The 21,256-nt window shown below is 43.4% G+C and overlaps 1 protein-coding gene across 2 annotated transcripts in view; it reads right to left on the reverse strand.

Moving 5' to 3' along the window:
* The window catches only part of LOC109310869 (rho GTPase-activating protein 20-like), a 50,922-nt gene that overhangs the window by 24,362 nt on the left and 5,304 nt on the right, over window positions 1–21,256 (reverse strand). Inside the window, exons 1-2 of one of the 2 annotated variants that reach the window (XM_019536201.1) lie at window positions 10,464–10,470; window positions 8,288–8,295 (exon numbers count right to left, since the gene is read on the reverse strand). The exons of the other annotated variant lie outside the window; for it this stretch is intronic. The gene's annotated coding sequence lies outside the window, so the exon portion shown is untranslated. Of the gene's footprint in view, window positions 1–8,287; window positions 8,296–10,463; window positions 10,471–21,256 lie in introns of those variants that run through there. 2 annotated transcript variants of the gene reach the window in all.

The raw sequence follows: 21,256 nt of genomic DNA on the forward strand, positions 1-21,256 counted from the left end.
GTGCTGTTTCCCACAGCCCTGGAAAATAAGGATAGGGAATGACAACGTTGAAAAGGTAGAGAAATTTAAATATTTAGGAACCATAATCAATGGGGGCAATTAATAACTGAAGACATCAAGGCAAGAATTTATAGTACTAAAATTTGCCTGCAGATCTTGGATAAAATAATGGCATCAAGGAAAAATCTCAAGAAACCTTAAAATCCAGCTTTATAGTACAATTGTTTAACTTGTCCTTTTATATGATGTGAATCCTGGACATTGACAAAGGAAAATGGAAAAAGGCTACAAGTGTTTGAAAACAATGTGGTAGGGAAACATATCTGGTGCAATACAAGAAAACAGAATAGATGAGAACATGTAATCAAGAGCTTGTGGACTTTTACAAAATACCTGATGCCGTGAGCAAGATAAGGGCACAGAGAATGAAATGGGCAGGGCAAGAACTACAGAGAGAAGCCATGAAAAGCAGATTTGGGTCATTAAGGGGGAGGGTATTAGACCTTGAGGGAGACCAAGGCAAGGATGGAAAGATAACGTACAAACTGATCTGGAAGGGATAGGCAAAGACGCAACAAGGTAGAAGGGGCTTGTGCAAGACGGGGGAAATGGAAGGCTCTAGTTAAGGTGGTCAGAGACCCTTGAGACCAGAGAGAGAGAGAGAGATAGGAGCTGTGTCTATATGCAGCTCTGATTCATCCAAACAGTTCACAGGACATTTTCCCATGAGGTAACAGGATAACAGTTATCAGGAATAGCACTTTTTCAACATATCAAGATTCTGGTTTTTCATGCTGTCTCCAAGACTGCACAGGAAAGTATGTTACTATCCTCTTAATTTTATATAGTAAAAAATAATAAGACATATTTATTTATACATAGGCAGCAGTCTGCTGGACATCTCTCAGTTATGCAGGAAGATCAGATACTTGTTCTAAAGACTGAGCAACTTAAACTCAGTCACATGTGAGACCACTGTACTATCTCCCCCAAGCACAACAGTGCTGCTGCCTTCAGAGCCTTCCTCAAGCTTGTATAGCCTTAGGATGCTTCAGGGTATAGGCGTCCCCTCACATAGAGACCAAACACATTTTTTTCCAGGTGCACAAGGAGACGTTTCTGGTGGATGTAAACTGGGGTGCTCAACCCTTGGCATACGAGCCGTATTTGGTCTCTGGCACCAGGTCACCCAGCTCCTTGTTACTTTGGAGATTTGGCAGTGGATTAGCAGTGGTACCACTCCTCTGCTGCCAAATTTCTGGACTTCTGGCGAGACCTGGGCCCAGTGTGCTAGAGTGTGTGCCTGATTCTGGTGTGCAGGGCTGCCCGGGGATGGCACCAAGCCCCAGGGCCCAATCCTAGTGCGTAGGAAAGCACTGTGCCCCAGGGTCCGATCTGGGTTTGTGGGGTTTGATCCTGGCACATGGGGCTCGATCCAGCCCGTGGACTAGCCTCATGCCACTCATCTGGCCTATGGGGCCAAAAGCTTGGGCACCACTGATCCAAGCGGTACTTATCACCATAGTACCTGAGTTTCTTACTGAGTTAAATAGGTCCACAGTACAGCCTAATCAAATGTAATTTTACAATTTTTCTCCCCTTTTTCCCCTTAATGGGAGAGGGAGAGAAAGTTATAGTTGTGTGTGTTTGTATGTGTGCACGTGTGTGTGTGTGTGTGTGTGTGTGTGTGTGTGTGTGTGTGTGTGTGCATATTACCATGCACAAAAAGATTATTAAGGCTGCAAAAGCAAACACTCAAAAGTTAGAAAATGCCAGAATTAAGATTGCCTGTGGAACCTTAGGTTGCCTTTGGGTGTATGTATTATAATACAGTCTTTAATGAGATGATCGCATGCCTTTTTAACGGAATGACCTGTTTCATTCAGTGCACAGAATGGACAGTGTCTAATACTTTTTTATCTTTATCACCATGTGTAGGCCCCAGCCTTATGTACTATACATTATTCACTAAATACAGATCTATTATTTCCCTACAAGCTTTTCTAGGTTGTTTATCAATAAAGCAGCTGAATAACTTACAGATGTAAATGTAGTAATTTTCATCACACCCTGTGAAGGCGGGAGATGGTATTATCTCCAGTTTACAGTTGGAAAACTGAGATATAGAAAGATTAAAGTAAAAAAAAAATCTGTTAATTTTCAGTGCTTCATTTGAACTGCCTAGGATCCCATTTTCTCCTGAGTACCAAACCTTTCACAGTATTTTTCTTTTCAAAGTACTGTTTCCACTCATTTATGTTGCATCTGTGAATACTCAGTGACTCAAGTCATACACCCTAAAAATGAGGGACCCAATTACTGACCAATTACATGCTTTTAAGTGACTAGCAGGAGCTCTGGAGCAAAGTTCACCAAGGCAGCAGTTAACTAACTACCCTAACCACCTTCTTATAGTACCATGTCTTGTTGTGTTCAACTTCTGCAACAAGAGTGCAAGGGGTCCTTCACCATACTGTCCTCATACATCCCTAGAGCAGGCCTATGCTGCTGACTGAACGACACAGGTGGTCCTGTGAAAAAAGTATGTAATCAGGAATCTACAGGTTGTATCACTAATATACAAATGGAAAATGAAGGTTGCACAAAGCACCTTAATTGTGTCATAGCTTAACTTCAGAGTGCTTTATTTTGCAGCTTTAATGTTTTTTTAATATAGTTTCTATCCTTTTTTTCTCTTGCTCTTTCTCTCTGTATGTGTACACACACACGCACACACATACACACATGCACATACATACATATACACACACATATATAGAGCGAGAGACAGAGAGAAAGAGCAATTCCTCCTCCCTCCTGATGTGACTGCCAAACAAAGATCTATGTCTGCCTTAAGGAGTTTCACAGAGGGAACTGAATAAAAATAACATCAGTTCAAAAATGTTTGTTTAAAAAAAGAAGAAAAGCCCATACTGAGAGAGAACATCTGGCTTTCAGAGGTGCCCTACTGGGATAAAATGTTCTTACAAAATATGATACAGTAAAGCAGCAGTAATGCAACATCTTAGGGAAGGAAAACAGGGAGCCAGCATAACAGTTTGATGTAAAAAGCCAAGCAATCTCCAATCAGAAATGTCACTAGCTGAAGAAATCTGATGCGCATAGCCAAATGCTTTGGCCTATAGGGACTTATTTTTGCCTCACCTCCAAATGTGTTCTAACAACGTCTCCTCTGTATAGATGGCCTTTCATCCTAATAGATCCCAAAGCATATTGCAAACTGCTTTATGAAGAGTATTTTGCTAGGCATCAAAGTGACGTCTCTTCTCTGGTAGAATATGGCAGCTAGCTAGGAAAATGGAGCAACACTACATGGGAGAAGTAGCACAGGAGGGCACGTTACCCCAATTAAAATAGCAAAGAGGCTGAGTGTAACTATGCAAACTGAAGCATGGCTGGGACTCTTCTGAGAAGTGCTGTCGTTTGTTTGATAATCGTGGCCAGTTCTCATCTTATCTGAATGATGAAAGCACAGCACTCACAGAAGCATTAGATTAGTATTGGCTTAACAGAAAGTGTGTGTTGGGCAACCCATGACATCATTTCCAGCAACAACTGTGGAGGCCTCATCTGTGTGCACTGCTCAGATGTAATCTTAGGCACTAAGGCTAGCAGAGGGCAAGTTATGCTTCTCAAGGCATGGCTACACTTCTTCCAAACTGAGCTAGGGAGCATTGCAGTGAAGCAGGGTATGGCTACTCCTCAGGCTACATCCCAGAAAAGGAAAGAAAGAGGCAGTTAGCTGTGCTATTCTGAAATCAGGCAGAAGATATGGTAGAGTGGCATCTTAGAGACTAGCATGTTCAGAGAAGCATCAGCTTTCACAGGTGACAGCCTCATCAGATGCTACCAATGGATTTGCAGAGAGCAGTACTTCCTAGACTGGACCACAGGTTGTATTGACATGTGATCATTTACTGGTTCCAAATACAATCATTATTCTTCCACTACCCTGAGTTCGCTAATATGTGTCAGGCCTAAATAAAGGGCAGAAATGGGCTTGAGATTCAGGGCTGACTCCAGATAAAGTAGAAAATAGTGATTACCTTTGCCAGCCGGCTGCTGAGTTAGAAATTATTTTGTCACTGGTTAACAAACCTTGCAATAAGATTGCATCACTGGCACTGACAGAGGTACAGGCATTGACCTAATTGACAGAATTGAAAATACATTTGCTTTGACTCTTATCTTGTTAGGTTGATGGCAAGAAATTACTTCATGGTTATGTTCAGCAGCAAAAGAATATAGACTTGCAGCTATTCAGCTTTTCTTCTCCTTCCTGGCTGGAAGTGTATCACATTTTAAGATGCCTCATGCCATACCTAGGGCCATGTTTTGACCAACTTTGGTTGATAAGGGAAAACCAGCTTTGCTGATGCAATTCTCAAGAGATTGCTGGACATGGAAACGAGTCTCATAATTCCTTAGTCATTCTTCCAGTGAAGAACTACTATGCATAAAACGTATATTGAACCCCAATATGTTTTTGGAGCTTGTTACACCAAACAGCGCTTTATGCCTGTGTTGAAACAAGTATAATGGTTATAATTATTATAATTAACAAAAAAAAAATATGACCAGATAAAGAAACCTTTGGTGATTTTTTATCTATCTTCAGTGTTTTTTGAGCAGCCAGTAATAGCAAGTGAGAACTGAAGTGGAAGAAAATGGTACAGTGGTGAGTAATATGATGTAATTTTAATGTCATGCATCACACACCCTGTTAGGACGAGAAATGGGTACTAGCTAACTGGAATCCCTATCTTAGGAGAAATGATAAAATATTTTCCCTTAAAAAATTTAAGTCATTATTTCCCATGAAAAATCCTTAATGTTTTCTGAGTTGCTGTAGTGGTCACAATTTTACTACACATCCTTTTGCAAGACCTGATGGGGGGCATTAAACAACTTAGCTCACTCACCTCGGGTGACTATTTCGATGCCGTTTCAAGATTTAGAACAGCTAGCTCCAGATTTCTGTTGCGCTCCAGTTTTCCATGAGCATTGTATTTTCTAGGAACGTTACTATGTGACTTTATTTTCTTGTGTCTCGTGGTATACACACCACTGACGGGACAAGGATATTATGCAGCACACATGAAAGTGCTCTCCTTGTTCTAAGTTATCAACACATGAAACCTCAGTTTCAAGGTACAGGACTAGCAGCCTTGTTCAACACACAGTGTTCAGTTGCATGTCTGCTACAGAGAACTGATGTAACATTCCTGTGGTATCCTGCCCCACTGTACGCTAGCTCTCATGTAAAACCTACAGTGGACTCTTCAGGAGGCTGTCTACATTTTGGTTGTTCCAAGTTCCTAGTTGCACACATGGGCTGGTTCCTCCCTGGAAAGTTACTCTTACTTCACTGTGTTCCAAATTAAGTTAAGAATTAAGTGAGCAGTCAAAGTGCCAGCATCTTGGTTTGGCACTGTTTCTAGTTCAAGAGGCTCTTTTTGAAATAATCCAAAGCTTTTTTGCATCTCTCTGGACGAGTGGTGTCAGATTTCCAGTACTCTCTGCCTACAGCAGGGTTGAAAATGCCTCTCCAATGGTGCCTTGGGGCCCCTGTCTTCCTACTGAAATGAAGATCTGGATTTGTCACATGTACATTATAAACCAGCCCAATCAAAGGAAGTTAATCGTACTTTTATGGACCACCTCAACAACATTTGGGTTAACTAACTGGTCAGTTTTATTGCATCCTAATGATTCTTCTGAACTTAGTTCTAACTGATATTATTTTGGGATGTCACTGTGAACCAACAGATCACCAAACTGCAGGGCTCCTGGATTCTTAATCTGGCTCTGCTGCTAAGTGGCCACTTTTCTTCACTCTTGTAACGGAGAGCAGCGACTGTACCTATCTCCCATAGGTGTGATGATACTTTAAGTAGTTAATGGTAAAACACTGAGTTTTTGTGTGGAGCATTACAGATGTTCAGAGCTACGCACAGGAAGCCATTTACAGCAACCAATAAGAAATGCTATTGACCATGCCACACTCAGGAGTGAGGTAGCGTAGCTTTGAATGATATCTGCTGACATCTTATCTATAACATTACTTAAATTTGCAGCCACAGCTTGGTTATAGAACCCACTTGTACCAAGAGGAGAATTAAATATCATGCCAAACTGGCTCAAGCATATGCTTGCCGTTGCCTTCTATGGGACAGAATCAGAATTGCTAACCGATATATCGTAGCCCACACCGGTGACATTCTCTTTTAGCTCAGGTGATAAAGGCTGGTGTTTGTGGACTATATTCCTGCCGGCCATTACAATATCCATGGATTGCTGCTCTATCAGTACATTAAAATGAGGAGGGGAATCACTCTGCTCAACCATCTGATGTTGTGTTGCACGAATATTTTTGACTGAAGTTAACACAGTTCATATTAACCAGGCTCTTGAATTTGTAAGCTGTCAAAGGGACACAGCATGATCTCCCCTCTGTTTTGTTGCCATGGGAACATATTTGAGTTTACTCAACATACTTTGAAAGTACTTGAACACTTGCAACACCCTGGACTGTGTTTGTGTATTACTCATCCCAGGGCTGCCAATTTTAGCTGTGTATTTCTTGGCACTCGTGAAAGTTGCGAGTCTAATATCCCTCATTCCAAACCCATGTATGGCCTACAATATCAATTCAGCTGGCCAGTGTAAGCAGGGGTTTTTTTTCCCTTGCTGACCTCTGTGCTTGAGTGTTATTATCCAGACCATTAACTTGGGATGGAGAAGAAAAAATATACACCTGCTATATACAGGGTAGATTTTTCTTCTCACTGGAGAGGAGCTGGTCAAAGCTCCTTGGGACATCAGCTTTGTGGGCATGGCTGACATTTCGGCTTCATTCAGATTCCTGATTTTTATTTCGAAAAGAGAGGTTTGAAAGGTGATTGTGCAAATTGTACCTGGCTGAAACTGGCAGGCTTCTTATCAGTTTCACACTGCCCACCACTGAGCCACAGGGTTGAGAGGAAGTGGTCAGGTTGACTGGCAAACTAATCAGTCTATCTACTTCACTCAGCAGTTGCGTTGCCTTCCAAGGTGCACGGTGCAGAGGTGTCCTTAGGAATGCTGCTTTAGGGTCCCCAGGCCCCTGATCCAGCCAGCTCCTCAGGATGCCTGACTTGAGGCAGCTGGATTGCAAGGCTTTGGGGGTCAGACAGGCCAGGGAGTGAGCTGGCTGGGAATGTGGAAACCCTGGCATTCCCGGCCAAAGGGCAGCCTGTGCAAAGAGAGGAACCCTTGGAAGTTGTGGGGTTCCTAGCCCTCAGGAAAGATGCATGGCACAGCTACCCCAAAGCAGTGGAGACTAGAGAGCTGCCAAGGAGCTGAGTGGGTGAGTTGGCAGAAAACAGGCTCTTTGCCCATGGAAATCTATTCGGCGGACAAGTTTCAAAACCTGCCTGATAGGCAAAGTTGCATCAGAACTGGGCCTGTGTTCTGCTGGAAGATTCCTCAAAAGCAACATGCTGCTGTGAAATGTTTTGCCTTTGGTAAATCAGTATTTTCTGACGGTAGACTGTTCCTTGATATTATAAGGACTGGCAAAAAGCAGGGTATACTTGCATTTTGTGGACTGACTAATGGAGATGTGTAAGCTTTTGTGAGCAACAGCTCACTTCAGATACTATGAAGTGACTGTAGAGAGTAGAGCTTAAGGTTAGAGCAGACAAAATGCAAACTACCTCAACAGGTCTATGCCTCTATTAATACGTTGCCTGTTGGGGTCATGTAACCTCAGTGCTGTAATGGCAAGGTATAGAGCCTTCTGATTTCCAGCCTAAATTTGTTCACGGCCAGTTTATGCCCATTTGTTCTTGTGACAACATTGTCCTTTCATTTGAATAACTCTTCTCCATGCTACTTTACCCTAACGATATACTGATAAACCTGTCATATTCACCTCTCAGTCTGTGTTTTATTAGACTACATCAGCAATGCACTGCTAGTCTCCTCTCATATGAAGCTCTCCATCACCATCCCAGTAGACTTTTTTGCATCTGTTCCATATCTGAGTTCAACTTTCTTGAACATGGGTGACCAGAATTGTACCAAGGACCCCAGATAAGGTAACACCAGTGCTGTGTACAGTGGCACTGATACTTCCTTCTTTACTAGAAATACCTATCCTGATATATCCTGGGGTCATACTCATCTTTCTCCATGGTGGCATCCCACTGATGACTCTTAGTCATCCTGTGTTCAAGAGTATACCTACTTCCTCCTCCTCTCCAGAAGTTTGCAACTGATGAACCGTGCCCCCTCGCCCCAGCTCAGAGCAGAAGCTTCTGTTATAGTTCCTTAAGTGCCAGACCTTGGGATCTGTACTGTTGAACTTCATCTTATTTTTATTGCTCCATTTCTCAAGGTCATCTGGTTTCTCTGTTTGATATCCTTATTCTCCTCTGCTTGAGGATGCCTCTCAATTTCGTGTCATCCGTGGATTTCATCAGCGCACTCCTGCTCTTCATGCCAAGGTCAATTTTAAGCAAGATCAGTCCCAAGACAGATCCTTGAGGAACTCCACCAGTAATCTCCCTCCAGCCCGACGCTTTCAGTTTCAGTACTACATTTGAACAAAACATGTCATTTCAGGAAGGCCTGAATGTTTATTTCAATCTCTATTTAAATGAAACTCTTAGACTTTATCCTTAGGTGGCATTTTTTGCTTAAAAATAAAATAAATTGAAAAAAGAAAGGGGGCGGGGAAGGTATTTAAAGATTTAAATAATCCAGGTGTGAACTAAAATCTAGTTGGGTTAAAGGAACAGTGCAAGGTCCAAAATGACATTCTTTATTTTTTCTTCATTTCACTGAAAGCTTCAGAACATTTCTATTTCGGTTTGACTTGAAGCAAATTTTTGGCCCCAAGTTTTAGCATGGTGCCAAGCTGAAAAATCCCTTTTCCATTCAGGTCTGCATGAGAATTCATGTGCTGCATGAAACAGTGCTCATTAATGAATAGGTAATGGTGACACTTTCTTCTCTGAGACAGCTTGCAGGTACTGTGGACAGGAATTTATGTATCTGTATGTACAGCTATAAATTACAGGATGGAAAAACAGGAGCAACTACTGGCCCAACAAAGTGGTACTAAAAGACCTGAGGAAACTCCCAGTTTATTTTTCACATGGAAATAAGTGACATTTCTCCAAACATCACATGCCCTGGGTTTCATTTTTAGCTAAATTTTGAGGAAAAGTCAGTCATTTTGCCACAAAAACTTGCAAAACTTCATTTGGGAAGTGGGCCTGTTTTGTTTAAAAGGTTTCACCAGTGAAGTAAAATTTGTTGATTTTTGCTAGTAAACATGAACCTTGAATAGTTTTGCCGTTCATTACATGTATATATGTGACACATGTGCTTAGAGGTGTTATGTCTCATAGAAAACGCAAAGCCAATGCCCTGATTGCTCCGGAGCAGCACATATCCCAAGCAACTTTGGACTACAGTGGGGATGATGCTGTTCTGAGTAGCTCAAATGGATGCTTACTGAGTGCTTTCTGCCTACCAAAACTTTCCTGCCGTTTCAACTGGATGGTGTATTCTGTCCTTAACTGCTGAGCAGCATTGTAATCATTTAATGACTGCCACCCCAGATATGGCTGCAGTTCGGTGATGGAAGCAGTGATTTATTTATACGTTCTAAAGTCACTGTGTCAATGTAGCATATTGCTATTCAACTTCCAGGCACAGTCTGATATATTTAAGAACCAAATAAAAGTTGGGAAACAATTAACCAATAGCTTGGGCTCAGGTCCATCCATATAAAAACAATTCCTGCTTCCCTTCCATTTAATAATGAGTTTGTTTTATCGGCCACATTCCAAACAAAAGTCTCTTCATGTGAAGCTCTTCCGCCATCTCTCTACTATCTCCTACGTGTATGTGAAGGTAGGACAGTTTCCCAAGTGCTTTTGTATAGCCCACTTGCTTTTTATTTAGACCGCACAGAACTAGAAGGAGGGAGAGAGACGAGGACTTTACCTTAATGGGAACTGGGAATGAGGTGCTAGATTTAACGTGCATTAACTAAAATGTGTTAATGCATGTCTAACACACCTACTGAAAACAACCCAACTGAGCACTTGGTGATGATTTGTGTCTAATTTATTTTCAGAGTGGTTTAGGGCCAGAAAAAGGTGAATAATAATACTGGAGAATAAAATTCTCCTATTGTTTCCTAATAGCATATGTGTGAGGCAGAGAAGGACGTGAAGTTAGTGGGGAATTGGGAATGCAGAAATATAGGTTTTAGCCCTGACTGCCACTGGCTCACTCACACAATGTGGCTTATGTGACCTATCTGTAAAATGGGGAGAATAATTCCCTCAACTTTCTGCATTCTGCAACGGGCAGATTTTTCTGAGGTATAGGGATGAAAAGCTGCTAGATCCATGTCGGACCAAATACCCCCTCCAAACAAGCACACTCCTGATCCACGGGGGACTCCCAAGTTCCCATTCAACCAAAAGATTCATTTTTAAATTTGTGTCTGTTTTCCTGAGTTGGTTCTCCCATCCCTGCCTGGGATCCTTGTGGAAGGAGCTATTTCAGCACAAGCTTGCTGTCATGATGTTGTTCACTCGTATGCATTGTTTGTTGATTTGCTTGCAGTTTGTCAGCAGCAGGCAAATCAGTGCAACCCCTCTGGCAATGGGGTCCTGCAGGGAGTGGATTTTAATGGAACAGCCTCTCTGAAAAATGTGTTTTGTACAAACCAGTTCCTGACGCCCACAGCTGCTTCCTGTACCAGCCTGCTAGGATGCAACTCACATCCTTCCAGGCTTCTCTTGCTAAATGCCATTGATCATGAGAAGGCTGCACAGAGGTCCTAGCTGCCAAGGGAGATGCAGGGGGGTTAAAAAATCCCAAGCTTTTGAATGCTGTATCCAAGTGAGTACTGGGATGGTGGGTAAGACTGGAGGGGACAGTTCAAGGTGGCATATTTCAGTGACAGCCTCCCAGTTAAATTGCAGGCCTCCTGGGAAGTTGGTAGAGAGCAGCAGGTCTATAGAGCAATGGGCAAGCTTTTCCCATGGAGTAAATTGGTGTAACTCTGTTGAAGTCAATGGCTCTATTCTGCCTTCCACTAGCCGAGAAGCCGGCCCCAAATGATTACTCTCAGGGAGGAGTGTAATTTTCCAGGACTCAGATAATTTTTCCTCTGTTTCCAAGCAATAGGGAAGATCCTTGGGAAACCGGGGTTTAGGACTGCAGTGCTGTTCTGGTAGCCACTGTCTCTGGCACTGGGATAAACGTGCTCACACAGGATGGAGAAGATGACCTTTGGCACCAAGAAATGGTTGGGGGACCCCCTTTTGCCAGGTCATTTCTGTGCCTGGCTTGTACAGAGAGCATGCACCAGGCTGGCAGACAGCTCCTGCAGTGGTACCGGCCCATATTAGCAAATGTACGTCTGCAAAAACTGTCACTTGTAGGTAGAAACAGCAGGGCCCATTTCTTCCTTGTCTTTTGCACCTCTGAACTTGAGCAAAATGCTACTGAGCTGCTTTGCATCCACTTTGAATGGCTGGTGATGGCAACAGAAGGTGTGAGACGCTTAAACAGCTGCTTGCCTCTTCAAGGCCCCACCCCACATGGAGGGGACAGGCCCAAATGCAGGGACTGTCTGGAGCAATAAGAGCTAAACCTCCTTTACAGTTGATATATGATATAACCGATAAACTTTATCACTATGTTTGTTTTTTACTGCGTTAATTGTGGTCTTATGCATAACATTTTTATAGATTTGTGATCTGATTTATCACTATATTTGTACTTGATTATGTTAATTCTAGGAGTAGGAATAATGCTTGTATAAAGGTTGGCCCTATTTTCTTATTATATTTGCATTCCTGTTATTTTTGTTTAAATTTATATTATGGTTGTCTGTTTATTATGTTGTTTTCAGGAGCACAGCTTTCAGCCAGAATCCTTAATAAACTGAATATGTCTACTCCGAGTATGTGCTAATATATTTTTCTTCTGTCTGAAGGTCTTAAACCATTTTATAGGAATGAATCCATTAAGCCTCACAGCACCTGTGTTATACAGGGGGCTAGTAGTGATGGGCTCACTTTAAAGATGGGGAGACTGAGGCTCAGAAAGGTGTCAGTAGCGTGTACCAAGGCAGTAAAAACAAGCAGCAAGGAGACAACTAGAACCCAGCTCTCTTCACCTCACTCCCTCTTCTAGGTATTAAGGTTTCCCTCGATTTATGTGGGTTCAATTTATGCAAATTTGCTCTTATGCGATGACCCTTCTTATACCTGAAATTCATTATACGCAAAATAAATTAACTGTTATGCGATCAGCATAGGTGCGCCCCTGCCCTCCCCCAAGCAGGTAAGTCTGTGAGTTTGTGAGGGGAGGGGAAAGGGCTGTGAACGGGGGTAAGGGGTAAGGGCTGTGGGGCCGAGACCCCAATCACCGCAGGCCCTGCAGCTGCTCTGGGAGTGGTTGATGTCAGCAGCTTGCAGCTGCTGGGCTGCACTGTGCCCTGACCCCCCCCGGGCTTCCTTTCCCCTGGGGCACTGTGCCCCCAACCCCCCGGTGCAGCATAGCTCAGCAGCTGCAAGCAGGTGGCATCCGCCGCTCCCAGGGCTGCAGCAGGGGTGGGCAGCCGCCTGCAGCAGGCCAAGACCAGTCTGGGGCCAGTGTTGGCACCAGGCTCTTCGCAGCACTCAGGGTGGGCTGCAGCAATGGGAGGGGGCTGCTGCCACCCCAAAATTCGCCATAGCCCCCTGCAACCTGTCCTCCCAGCACTGCTGCTGAGCGCCGGGAAGAGCCTGGTGCCACCGCCAGCCCCAGCCTCCTCTCATCCCACTGCAGGCTGCTGTATGCCGCTGCTGCAGCCCTGGGAGCGGTGGATACTGCCCGCTTGCTGCCACTGTGCTGCACCGCATTGTGGGGTTTGGGGCATGGTGCAGCCCAGTGGCTGCAGGCAGCTGGTGTTGGCTGTGCCCAGGGCTGCTGCACCAGGGGCTGTGATGACTGAGGAGAAGCAGACCAGTGGGGTGAGTGGGGCTCCTGCCCACCCTAAGTGCTGCGAAGATCCTGGTGCTACCCCTGCTGCAGCCCCAGAGGCAGCAGACGCCGCCTGCTTGCAGCCATTGGGCTGCACCGCACCACTCTCCCTGCCCCTTCTCTAGCCCCAGCCTCGCTCCCTCCTTCTCTCATTATCATGGGAATGCATTCCTATGCGTTTCATTGTAAACTGGGTTCTCTTTGTGCAAATTCAATTTATGCGCTATTCCCCGTATAAATCAAGGGAAACCTGTAGTTACACTCCCATACACAAAAGTTAAGCACTGTCCCTGCCCCAGGAATTTACATTATCATCTGGAGAGACAATGTTTGGGACAGACAGAGGGACTAGTCATTTGTATCACAATAGATCCTTGGCCACGCAAACCTTTTTGCCACAAACTAGGATTGAATTCAGAGCGCTCTGTTTCAAAAGCACAAGCCCCTGCCACCTGTAAATCTCCTTCCACACTATCAAGTCCATGACACACTTAATGAAAGAGAGCAGTGGCATTTAGCAGTGCACACTGCTATGAAGGTAACTACTGCCCTTGCTGTTGCCACAAAAAGCTGCTGGTCAAAACACCTTTATATTATCTGGCTAACATCACAGTATTTAAAAACTGACTAGCTATCATTGCCATATTACTTTATGTCAGGTAGGGATGTATGTGGTAACTCATTTACATTTTAATATTTTGCATTTTAATATTTTAATATTCAATATTTCATGCCCATTTTGCAAAGGGCAGATTTTTCTATGCTATAAAGGCGAAACAAAAAAACAGCTCATTTTATTAGTTCTCAGCTCTGATATTGCCAGCAAACACATACGGTAAAGCATTAAGTTTTTCCTGAAAACACTAGGAAGACTTTTTAACTCTTCAGCCTCTTCTTGAGTCCACAATTAAGCCAACTAATCAAAGAAGGAAGAGTAAATAACACTGGGTGGCCACAGCTTATGTTGGTTAAGGATATGAGTCTCAACAGAGAAAGAACTGAGCTTAACTTGAACTTGAAGCAAAGAAAATTGGTTGTAAATATTTATCTGAGCTGTTTTAGACAAACTCTTCTTCACATGGTGTTTTACTAATTGTTTTTCCCTTTTTTCTCAAAAGAAATTCAAACCAAACCCAAACATTTCTTAAAATATGCAGTGCCTGATGGTGCTCAGTCACAACAGATGGACGTGCTGTGGGACCCTACCAGTGTAAGAAGTTCCATATAAAGGAGCTTGGGAGGGAAAGAACTAATTTGCCAACAGCCAAGTGAGAGTTTTCCAGGAGACATGACTGGGAAAAGTTTAACTTACACTATTATGCTCTTTGTTGTTGCCTCAGCTCCAGTGGATTTATTAGTTCCTGCAGAGATTATCTCAGGATCCCTGGAGCAATCTTAAAAAATGAACACAAAGAAGGGCATCCTTGAAAGAATAATGGCTGTTTTTGCTTCAGGCAATGCTCACACACACTGACCTCTGCTTACAGGTAACACAGACCCTGGGGACCATGGGAAGGTTTAGATCCAGATGAAGACAACCTGGTTGGCACCTATGGGCGTGTCCAGATGAGCATGGTCGTGTGGTATGGTATGTGGCGCTGCAAACACGTTTGCAGCACCGCATGCCATAGAGTCTGGAGGTCTCCATGCCTCAAGGGCATGCTGCCCAAGTGTGTGCTGCTCTGTTTTTTCCCCTATGGTTTGTTTTTGACCCCTGGATATCCTTGGCTGCAGCTCCGGGAGGCTCCCAGGACCCCAGGTAAGGCTGCTGGGGCCAGCACAGGTGCTGCCCCCAGCCTCCCCTACATCGGTGTTTCCCAACATTTTCCAGTCCAAGGCACACTTACATTAATAAAAATTTTCCGTGGCACACCTGTTAAGGCATTCCCCATACTCATACCTATTGTAACTCACTGCCATGGCAAAATTCCATGGCATGCCTGTTCCTTTTTGATGGTACACTTTTGTGCTGCACCACGCTGGTTGGGAAACACCGCTCTGTGTTACCTGGGGCGAATATATATATTGCTGGGTGTGAAAGTGCACGTGGCACAGGCATTCTCTGGGGACAAGAAGCGGTGGCGCAAGGTACACCGTTGCTACTTGTCCCCAGGGAACCAAACGTCCACGCACATCTGGACGTACCCTCTGTGTCTAATGACATTGAACTGGAGTCCCAATTCAAGCACCACCAACATTGCAATGTTCTGTTCTGACCGGTTTCTTGTAAACCCAGCTGGACTGTATGGGTCTGTATGGGAAGGCTGGGAGTCTAAGAATCGCCTTTTACTGCAAGAGACTCTGGGCTTCAGGACTGGTTCATTCTGCTGTAGTATTGTCACATGAGCAGCCTGTCTGCATATCAGCACACAGTGCTGCTTGTGTTGCTGGGAGTCCTGTTCTAAAACAAATCCAGGACTCTAAATGCCCAGCAGAGTGCCTTTGGGAACTGTAAATGACTCGCAGACTTAGGTGCAGGTGCTTGGCACCGATCTCTAACTGTGGGCAGGAGTTCACCAGTCCTTAACAGGAGAGCAAGGCCAGCTACAACTTGTACTTATTGGTTCTATTGTGTTAGTCGTTAGGAGCTTGGTTGTGGAGCAGGAACCCATCATGATAGATAACAGATGGCTAGATAACAGCTACTACTTCATTGTTATCTGGTTCCACAGACAGCAAGATGGTTCCTGATGAAACAGAGGTACAAGGGAAGCCAAAGTCCGGATATTTCCAGGCTGCAGCCCCTTGGTGCAGTGGTGATGGAAAGAATTTGCGATAATTATGGAAGACTTTGCTACCAAAAATATTCATGGCTCTATTTTTCCTTGAAAATCTGAAAGTTCAGCACAAGGGTGTGTGTGCCTATATATTTTCGGACATCCAATTAGAATAGAAGAGCATCCTGTGCAGAAAACTAAAGATACACCGCCAGTTACGGCCTTGACAACTCTTAATGGTTAAATTTAGTTTTAGAATTGTTTATTTCCTTTAACAAGTAACCAAGTGAGGCCTTATTTCTCAGCCTTATTCAAAAGCTTTTGGATCCAGCTTTTACAGTCTTGCTTGTACTTTTCTGTCTAACTAGGGTATTTCATTCTGTTGTATCTTTTTGCGGCTCTACGACCCACTTGTTTTGTGGGGAATATGGAGGGGTATATGGTACAGTTTCCCCATAATCCTTAGATCCTATTGCTGTTGCTCACATTCTGTACTGTTATTGCTTAGCACCCAGAGGCCTTAGGGTGCAGACAGAAGTTACATTCATTGCATGGTTGGCTCCCTGAAAGCAATCTACAGCTGTGCCCTTATAGAAGTGCATGGCAGAAGAGCACTTTAAAAGTGCCTGATTGCACGACAGTCTGAACCCTCATTACACAAGGGCTCAGATGAAAGTGTTCTGAAGTAGAGAGCTTTCATTAACATCTGTCAGCCTGTGCTGGGAGCAGGGCTGGGCTGATACAGTGCAGCCCAGTGCTGTCTTCAGAATGGGAGGGAGAGAAGGGAGAGGAGGGAGTTCTGTCTGGGGCTCCATCCACTCTCTCCACCCTCCAGCGCAGGCTAGGCAAACCCCAGATTTTGCTCCCTCTTCTCCCTTCCTCCCCTCCCATTCTGAAGACAGCACTGTATCTGGGGGGTGAGGGGCAGACCTAGGGGAGAATGGCTGTAGCTGCTCCAAACTGGAGCTTGATCCTCCAACCCCCTGGAACCAACAGCAAATGTCTGTTAGGTCATGGGAAATGCTGTAACTCATGGTGCTTTATGTGAAGTGCCATGAGTTACAGCTGGGAACTGCATATCTGTCAGCACCCTTAGTGAGAATTAGGACATTATACATACTCGGAATAAAAAAAGAACTGCTCCTTCAATCAGGCTATCTTCCTAATGAACAACAGCTTGAACATTTTCCTTCATTTTTCTTGCATGTGTCACTTGTTCAGTGTCTTCAGTTAGAGGATATTTATTCTGGTGAGAGATGAACCACTTAGTGCTTGAGTCTGATCTCACTGAAGTCAAAGTGTAGCCATTGAGTTCAATGAGATTGGGCCTACTGCACTGGGAGATTACATTCAGATTAGCACCCAGAAGTTTGTCCTCTCTTTATCTGTCTGAAAAGCTAGCCTGTGATTTTCACCTCCTTATTACAGCAGTGAATTGCAGGCTGGTTGGCACTAATGTATTAAAAAATATCTTAGAATGTCCCTATTATTCCTGCTTTTGGCCAAGTTAGAATACAGCAAAAGAAAGTCCTGGGATGAGATTACATTGCCTTCCCATCTAGCCCTAGCTCAGAAGCCTGCAAGCAGCAGGAAAAGTAAAACTACCTTATCTGGTAAACTTACATGAACATTTTTTTAAACCTGTACGGAGGTCATAAGCTCCTGCAGTCCTGGGTTCAAAGTTTGGGCTAGTTCTTACTCTACTGAGATCCTATCTCACCTCCCCATGATCTACAGGTATTATCACTTGATATCTCTGCGAATTTCCCACTGTAACGAATGGTCTGTTCTCTCCTGTTGAGCACACTGTTGTTTTTACAGCATTTGGCCTTGGGTACTAAAGGTCATATGTTTGTTATAGGGTGGTGCAGGTGTTTTGTGTCTTTTGGTATGAGAGGTGGAAGGGAAGTTAATTAAGCAGTTAATTGTGATTGAGAGTGACTGAACTTGATGGTCCAGATCCCTTGCAGTCCTATTTTGTTATGCTTTTGCCTTAGTACCATTGTATTTACATGCCTCACATGGAATAGCTCCTCTTTCTTCACACAACTCTTTTGGCCCCAAGAAAGATTTCCCAAATGCGGGCAGCCTATCTTTATCGTAAACTGGCTTTATTCTCATCCCTGACCTCAGGCACATCTGGTTACCTGAGAAACTTAAGAAATGATCTCTTGCTTCTTCAGTTGTGAGTGGGTCTCTGTAGCTGTTCACATGTATGTATTATTTTTACTGTCAAGTCTGGATTCTTTCTGATAATATGCCATAATACAATTTCAGAGCAACTGCTGAGAAGCCCTGCATTGAAAAGAAATGCAAACAGACTTTAAAATGTTTAAAGAGGGCCGATATTTTGCAATAGAAGCTCCTACTGTAAAGTCGGATGTATATATAACATTGGGAGGAAACTTATTGGATTTCAGTGTATAAAAATTCATCGCTGAGGCCAAAGTAAATCATGAATTGAGGGGTTTTTAATGCAAATAAATATTTGGCAAAATGAAAAGTTTGCATAGCCGCCAAGTTTAAGGGATGGAAGAATGTAACACATTCCTTTGTATCTTTAAAAGTACCCTGTATTTTCTCTTGGTACAATCTTCTCCACAGCTTCTATACTAAAAATAGAAAGGTGTAGATAACTGGACATGAAAGCAGTATTATTTTGTGCCATCATAAGCATGGGATCTGAAGTATAGTCTCAGTCTTGCTTTCCCCCTTACTGGCTAAGAGTGGATGAGGCCCTACATGGTAGAATAGGAAAGTATATATCATTCAAGGGAGAAAAGAGGTCTGCAGTGAATATGATGTGAGGCATTAATGCTTCGGGTCCATTGGACATACGATCCCTTCATCCAGCCCACTTCCCCAAGATATCAGATAGCTCATTCTCCACCACTAAGATGTCTCTGGGGCTTAGCATGCTGAAGCACCAAACGCACTCCACACAGTACCATCAGGGTTACTCAACCCTGCCTTGGGTAAGGCTCAGAGGAAGTTCTATTGCCACAAGCCATTGAATCTGTCAGCGGAGACTACCAAGAAATTGCTCAGTTAATGCTATTTGTGCTAGTGGGCTGAGCGGTGTGGAGACACTTATCCATTAGGAACCAGGCTGAGATTCTCCAGCTCATTAGATCCATACATCCTTTCTCTAATTAATAAATATAGCCTTATTCCCCTGCTAGAATTTCCCGAGCTGTATTGCAGATATGTGACCGCATCATGGCTCTTGTGAAAGGTCGTGAGGTTTATCTCATGAATTAATTCATTGCAAAGGGAGTTGTTCTGTGGGTAAAAAAGTCCTCGCTTCTGCATGACCTGCGAGCAGAAACCCAGTGGCCCTGGTGCCTGTGAGTTTAAGTACATGGTAGATATTCTCTCTTTTGTGCATCTCATGTATTTACATTAGTTAAATTATTTTATTTGAATCTTGGCAATGAAGAGAGGCGGCTCTGGGCATCTGGATTTTATTAGAGCTGAGCATTAATCCCTTTATGCCTTATAAGCATCACATTAGTGTTATATAGCTTTGGATTTGCTAAATAGCACTCTCAACGCTGGAGAGATGGCGGGTAGAAAAATGGACTAATCAGCAGTGACCCTTGCAACACATACACACACCATGAAAGGATCTCTCCTCCTTGCATCACTCTCTCACCTGATACCACCAACCAGTATCTGGATTGCTTGAATATTTACTAGTAATGTCAACCCTTTAAAGCCTCCTTGAAACTTGGGAGAGGCTGAAACTGAAACAGATAATTCAAGTACTTTGAAGGTGGTGGAAAGGAGGGCAGATATCAGAAGCCAAACTAGGATCCAAACTGCATCAACTCCAGTGGAGTTATTTTGGATTTACACTGTCAGCATAAACAAGAAGAGGATTTGGCCAGAGAGGTTGCATTTCTGCCAGTTTTTGAAGTGCCAGGAGTCATATAAGATGGAACAATAAGAAGCAATTAGAGAGACAACATTATGCTGGTAACTCTCAGACCTCCCACTCCACCCTTGACCTTTCACTGTTGCTTCAAAGTTGCTGGATGAATCCACTCAAAAAGAAGGTGTAAAGAAGAAGTAGGAAGTGAATGAGAATGGGACCCCGGGAGATGTTAATAATGAAGGGAAGGAGGAAGAAAAGTTCATCAGGGAAATATAGGGGGAGTGCTCAGCGAAGGCAAAAAATGTTTGAGAGAAAATAGTCAAGAAGACTGAAGAGGAAAGTGAGCAATAATGGTCAGTTGACGTTAGCAAGCAAAGAGCATATGGCATCTGATTCAAAGATTTTGGACTCACTGGCACTGCTTATGTCAAAGAGTTTCCACTTTAAAGTGATATAAAGGTAAATTTTGCCCTTAACCTGCTATAATTTGTTGCGAAACAGCAGAATAGGGGATAAAGGACAACCAGTGACTAGAGTGTTTTAATAAAGTCCATCACAAGAGACTAATAGTTCTCACAAGAAACTAACTGCTGCTTTTGATTACAGAAGCTCATACCTAGGTAAAGGTACAGATGAAACTCAAAACCTGAACCACTGAAATGAATGATAAAATCCTCATGATTTCTGTGAAGCTGGCATTTCACCCTAGTTTTTTGTCTGAACAGGAACAACTTCTTCAGTAATACAAACTAAAACAGGCAATTTATGCACTATTAACATTCAATATGAAGATAGACTAGTTGAAGTCAGGAAGAATTTTGCTGCAGGGATGAACCTGCACAGAGTGGCACTATAAAGAAGGGAATATCTTCTTCAAAATACATCTATTAAATGTTTTGCATTCAAAAGCTTGTCCCATTGGACTAGATGATAATTGGTCCAATAAAAGATATCATCCTAAGAAATCCTTGCCTTCACTCTGTTGGCCATTCTTGAAGAAAAGATGCCAGACTGTAGGACTATGGGGTTGCTTTGGTGTACCAACTCCTATGTCTCAATTTTTGGTGTGGCATGAAAAAGATATCAATGGGCAACAGAAAAAATATTCTATTTAATGGCAGTTCTGCTTCTATTCTTACTTTATCATCCATCTTCTACTTTTCTGTGTTTTAATTTTTTTCAATCACTCTGACCATATGGGTGAAAACAGGATGGGGTAAAACTGGGCACAGTACTGTAGCACATTATGGGATGCAGATGGCTCCAGAATGAGGGAAACAAACCTCCCCGGAGAAGTTTGCTGATCTCCATCGCTGGGGTAACATAACTCCACATTTAAATCACTCCCTCAGGGGTTTTGCTTGGATTGGCTTTCTTTTCTCTGAGCTCTTTGCAAGCTGACAACCTTTCTTGTACAGAGGTGTCCAGAACCAACTATAATACCGCAACTGCATTTGCACCAGAAGGACTGTATTCAGAGACAGGATAGCAGTCATTTAGTTGCTACTGCTTGTTACAGTTGTTATATTCTAGGTATGCTAAATAGCTTCCCTAGGTCTAAGTAGCAGTCACCCCTCACTTTCCCCTCCCCTTGCTGGCT

The sequence above is a fragment of the Crocodylus porosus genome, unplaced genomic scaffold (genome assembly GCF_001723895.1).
Source record: "Crocodylus porosus isolate Cpor-Errol unplaced genomic scaffold, CroPor_comp1, whole genome shotgun sequence".
Taxonomy (NCBI): Eukaryota; Metazoa; Chordata; order Crocodylia; family Crocodylidae; genus Crocodylus; species Crocodylus porosus.